The 5,853-nt window shown below is 43.1% G+C and overlaps 1 pseudogene; it reads left to right on the plus strand.

The window, feature by feature from the left end:
• The first annotated feature begins 1,179 nt into the window (after positions 1–1,179).
• LOC101655029 lies at positions 1,180–1,773 on the plus strand (annotated as a pseudogene).
• Positions 1,774–5,853: the final 4,080 nt, after the last annotated feature.

The following is a 5,853-nucleotide window of genomic DNA, read 5'->3' on the forward strand; positions in this document are numbered from 1 at the left end:
AAATTTCAATATCTATAACTATTCATTGGGTGCATGATTCAGTTAGGTTCTTCCTTAACAGAATAATTTTGATCTTCCACTATATAAACTTGAGAAATATAGATCATGTTATTTCTAATCATTTTGTGGAGAAGGAATGATTTGATTGATTTTTTAGAGCGATTCTTCAGTCAAAGCGTTATTATAGATTAAGCCTGGCTTGAAGATAAACAAGCGGCCTTCTAGCTGAGAAGCAACAAGGCCCACATAGAAGAAGCACACCAGCCTGTTTGATCATGAGGTGTCGAAGGGATCAGGTAGCAGGCATCAAAGAACAAAAAAACATATCACTGTGAATGAGGGGGAGTGCAGAGTGGACATCCCCTTACAGAAGGGAGGAGATGAGCCAGAGTGTAGTGTAGCAACAATGAAACATACTTTTCTCTAGTTCTTAAATACTTCCTCCCCGCCACCCCCACTCCCAATCATGATCCCAAGTCTACCTTACAAATCTGGTTAGACCAAAGGATGTACACTGGTACAGACAAGAGCTGGAAACACAGGGAATCCAGAACAGATGATCCCTTCAGGACCAGTAGTTAGAGTGGTGATACCGGGAGGGTGGAGAGAATGTGGGGTAGAAAGGGGGAACCCATTACAAGAATCTACATATAACCCCCCCCCCTGGGGGACGGACAACAGAAAAGTGGGTGAAGGGAGACACCGGACAGTGTAAGACATGATAAAATAATAATAATTTGTAAATTATCAAGGGTTCATGAGGGAGGGGGGAGCAGGGAGGGAGGGGGAAAATGAGGAGCTGATACCAGGGTTCAAGTAGAAAGAAAATGTTTGAGAATGATGATGGCAACACATGTACAAATGTGCTTGACACATGGATGGATGGATGGTGATAAGAGTTGATGAGCCCCCAGTAAAAAGATGTAAATTAATTAATTAAGCCTAATTTTTAAAAAATTAAGCCTAATATGTAAAGTGGTTAAGTGTTATGAAAAAGGGGGGCTTTCCTTTAGTATTGCTTCAAGGATCTTGCATAAAAATTAGAGATAGACCACAACTCATGGTGGTGGTGGGTTGGTTGTGGCGGTCGCTGACCTGCGAGGCTGGCGGGCGTGCACGTGCCCCTGGGCTGCGCACCCCTGATGCTGCGCGGGTGCTGAGCCCTCTCTGGCCGGGACGATGGCGAAGTATTTCCTGGGCCAGAGCGTGCTCCGGAGTTCCTGGGACCACGTGTTCGCCGCCTTCTGGCAGCGGTACCGAACCCCTGCAGCAAGCATGTCCTGATAGAAGACATAGTACACAGGTGACCCCTGTCCAGGCGACTCCTGACCAAGACCAACAGGATGCCCCGCTGGGCCGAGCGACTGTTCCCTGCCAATGTCGCTCACTGGAGGACTTCGTTATGGACCCACAGAATCAGACCATGACCACCTTCCCCTGGAACATCAACCAGGCCCGGCTCATGGTGGTGGAGGAGCGCTGTGTTTACCGTGTGAAGGTCCACAACAGTGGCTGGACCGAAATCCACCGGGAGGCCTGGGTCCCCTCCACCTTGTTTGGTGTCTCCCGGGCTGTCCAGGAACTTGGTCTGGCCCGGTTTAAAAGCAAGGTGACCGAGACGATGAAGGGCAAGGGGAGGCCCCTCCTAAGACGCGTGTTGAAACCGCCAAGGAAGCCACAGAAAGGGCAAAGGAGACGGCACTGGCAGCTACCGAGAAGGCCAAGGACCTACGCAGCAAGGCCGCCACCAAGCAGCAGCAGCAGTTCGTGTAGCCAGCCCAGCCCCCTAGGCCCACCCTTGACCAGACGATCTGGCTCCATCCCCCTGACCTGCCTGCAGTATGCTTTCTTAATTAAAAATCAATTTCCAGCCTCTAAAAAATTTAAAAAATTAGAGATATTTGGAATTCCTGGGCACGTGATTGACCCATAAGCGCATGAGTAAAACGTCTCTATAGTTTTGGTATGGGTACTTAAGCCTCCCTCTAACGGATTCAAGAACGCGGAGTTAAAATGAAACATGGCAGATGGGGACGTGTTAATAATTCTGAGGACGCTACAACCTGACATGTACAGTTTGTCTTAGAGGAAATATTAGGATTTGCAATATTTACAATATTGAGCGTTAGCGTTAATATACCCAGATTTGGGGATTCAATGGCAAATCTAAGAGATTATCAGTCTCAGATACTGATTACACTACTTCCAAGGGAAGTCTATTGAGATGCAAAGACCAATAGTCATCAACATATCACAGCAATATGCACTCCTTTGAAAAGTGTCAAGGCTGTAAATCTTCTTGTAAGAGTTGAGAAACTTATATAAGGGATTCAGTGAAACATTGGCGCATTAGAATCCAGGTCAATTGTTGATTTTCCTAAATGAAGTCAAGCACATATTGGCTTTCTGGATGGACAAGAATATTTTTTAAAGTTCTATAAATACACTAAAATGTGTAGTATCCATAAGAACATTCTCACTGTCATTGAGCCAATTATAACTCTTAATGACCCTACATGACAAACTAGAACTGCTCCACAGTGAGCAGACAGCCTCATCTTTCTTCTGTGAAGTGCCTTGTGGGTTTGAACCACAGACTTTGTGGTTAGAAGCCCAATGCTTAACCCCCACAGAGCCACCAAGAATCCTTGGAGGGATGTTGCAGTAAAGGAGAGTTTGTAACTATTAGAAATCTAGAAATTGCAAGGTGGTTGATAGATCACAAATCCGAAATAAACCTCTAGCCTCTGTTTTTAGGTTTCTTAAGAGGGAGGGCAGGGGTGTTATACAGACTGAAGCTGAGAAGCTTAATCCTTCAGAATGGAAATCCTGAGAGTGCTCCTTACAGGTAAGGATGACTTCATCTCAAGTATTTTGGACATGTTGTTGTCAGGAGAGACCAGTCACTGGAGAAGGACATCATGCCTGCTGAAGTAGAGGGGCAGCAAAAGAAAGGATGGCTCTCAACCAAATGGCTTGTCGCCGTGGCTGGAACAGAGGGTGCAAGCCTAGGAACAATTGTGAGATGGCACAGCACCCACAGTGTCTCATTCTGTTGTGCATAGGGTTGCAGTGGGTCAGAACAGACTTGATAGCACCTAACAACAGCAATACTTCTTCAGCTTCAAGTTCAAGGGAATACTGAGAGGCTGAGTATAGAGTGGGCTGAGTTCTGCTGATAAAACTCATTCTCTCCGCATCAGCAGATGTGGCAGTCAAGACGTTTCAGGACTTAAAGGAACTAAGTCAGAAGGTAATGGGATGAGGTGAGTTAAATTTTCTCTGACATGACAAATGCTTGCAAAAATCAAGCAGCTTCTTTCCTTGAAATTAGTTCTATTTGGATTCCTCATTAAGAATTTTAGGGAGATTTGTCAAGGTCAGTAATATTTCTCCCTTTTCTGAAAATTATAAATGGCAAGCTAATTTATACAAGAGATGTCAGACTAAAAAATGAATGAGTATTGTGGCTAAGTAAAACTCCAATTCGGCCAAGGGATAGCAGAAGAGATTTTGAATGTTCTCAATTTGTAATTCATCCAATTTTTTAGATTTGTTATCCTCTGGGGCAGGGGCTTTTATAAGCATGGGGTGAGTGGCAGAAAAAGCTGCCTTGATATAAATTTTAAAATTGCAAGTTTCTCCATTAATGTACATGGTAGTGGTGTCCCTTATTTCTACATTTGGATAAAAAAAAGTGCTTATTTAGTATTCTTACTTTTGCTGTGGTTGGATTTTTTATTTTGTTTTATTTGTTTACTTATAATAGTCTACTTTCCAAAGTCTAACTTTCTTGCAATAATTACAAGTACTGGTTTTAATACCTTCAAAAGGCTTGTATTTGTCTCTCAATTGTTGTAATTCTAACGATATTAATTTGTTTGCCTTAGAGGCTTATTTAATGTCAAGGTCTGAGAAAATCCATGAGCTAAATTAGCAAGTCTAGCAACAACAGCTACTTTCCAATCTAGCTCATGGCTTTTTTTTCCTTCTATTTTACTGGGAGCTCTTAACAGATATTATAACCATCCATAGTTCAATTAGATCAAGCATTAGTGTACAATTGTTGCCATCATCATTTTCAAAACATTTTCTTTCTTGCATTCTTTGGTATCAGGTCCCCTTTATCCCCGCCCTCCCCGCCCCTAGCCCTATGAACCCTTGTTATTATATTAAATGCTATTATTGTTGTTGTTGTTGTTCCTTTCCCCCCCATATCTTGCACCATCCAATGTATCCGTTCACCTGCCATCTTGTTATTCATTCCCCTCCAGTGGGGTTATATAGTCATCCTTGCTATTAGTTCCCCCTTCCCCCTCTTCCCTCCTCTCTCTTTCTGTACCCTCAGGGAGTCATTACTCCCATTACCATTTCTGAAGTGTTTATCTCTCTTAGATTTCATGCATCAAATGATCTTAATTATACACATGAACATATGCAGGTTTCAGAGGATTAATGAAATAAAACTAAGACCATAATAATAGGGGGAGGAAGTATTAAAGAATTAGAGGATAGCCATGTGGTTCAACAGTGTTATACTGCACCCTGGATAGGTCATCCCTTCCGTGTGGCCCTTCTGTGAGGGACTGCCCAATTATCTTACAGGTGGTTTTTGGATCTCCACTGTTTATGCTCCTTCACATCAATTTGGTTGCTTGTTTTAAACTTCTGATACCTATTCCCATCGACACCTCATGATCACACAGGCTGGTGTGCTTCTTCCTTGTGGACTTTGTTGCTTCTCTGCTAGATGACCGCTTGTTTAACTTAAAGACTTTAAGACCCCAGACACTATGTCTTTTAATAATCGGGCACCATCAGAATAGCTCGTGACTTTTAAAGTGATCTGATTAAGAGCAATTGGTATGTTAGTCCAGGTTGACTAAAGAAACAAATTCATTGACACTCATAAGTGTATAGGAAGAAGTTTTATATCAAAGAATAATTAAATATTAAGAATACATCCCAGCTCAGTCCAGATCAAGTCCATAAATTCAATATTAGCCCATAAGGCTGAAATTAGCCCATGAATTCCTCTTCAGACACACACAACACATGCAATGAAGTTGAATGCAAGAGGATCACATGCCAGTGGGTGTAAAGTTTTGTGGATTTAGTGATGGTGGAAGCATCTCAACACCGGTGCGGGTCTCCACATGTGTTCTCCAGCTCTCTGAGTATCTCAACAGCAGGAAAGGGAAGGCAGAGAGAGTTAGGTCTGACCTCCAGTGAGGAAGACAGAAGTTCCCAGATTCCTCAGGAGAAGGCCATGCCCCCCAGAGGCCTCATTGGCTATGACCTGAATGACGAGCTAGACTCCACCCCTTCACAAGTTGACAGGAGAGTATGTAACTGCCACATAGAGTAATGGTAGCTGGGCAACATCTAGTTCTGCTCTCAAGGTTGAAGAGACTGGTGTTCACGTGGTCCATTAGTTTATTGGATTAATTGTTTCCACATTAGTGGATTGGACTAGTTATCTTCAATTTTCATCACTGTTCTTCTCTCCGGAGAGACCAATAATTGCACCTTAGATGGCTGCTCACGAGCTTTTAAGAAACCAATCAAAACTCACTGAAGTAGGATGTAGAACACTGTCTTTGTACATGATGTTAAGTCAATTGACTTTGATGCCCCTGAGACCACGGTTCTGATCCCCTAGGCTCCCTGACTCATTTCTTTACTCTCTTAGGCTGAGTTCTCTATAGAAGCAAAGCCAGTGAAACTTGTATATGTTTATGTAGATAGATAGATAGATGGATGGATGGATGGATGGATGGATGGATGGATGGATGGATGGATGGATGGATAGACAGACAGACAGACAGACAGACAGACAGACAGACAGACAGA

Source organism: Echinops telfairi, unplaced genomic scaffold, assembly GCF_000313985.2.
Source record: "Echinops telfairi isolate 266 unplaced genomic scaffold, ASM31398v2 ScPeMD7_7468;HRSCAF=8506_0, whole genome shotgun sequence".
NCBI classification, from domain to species: Eukaryota; Metazoa; Chordata; class Mammalia; order Afrosoricida; family Tenrecidae; genus Echinops; species Echinops telfairi.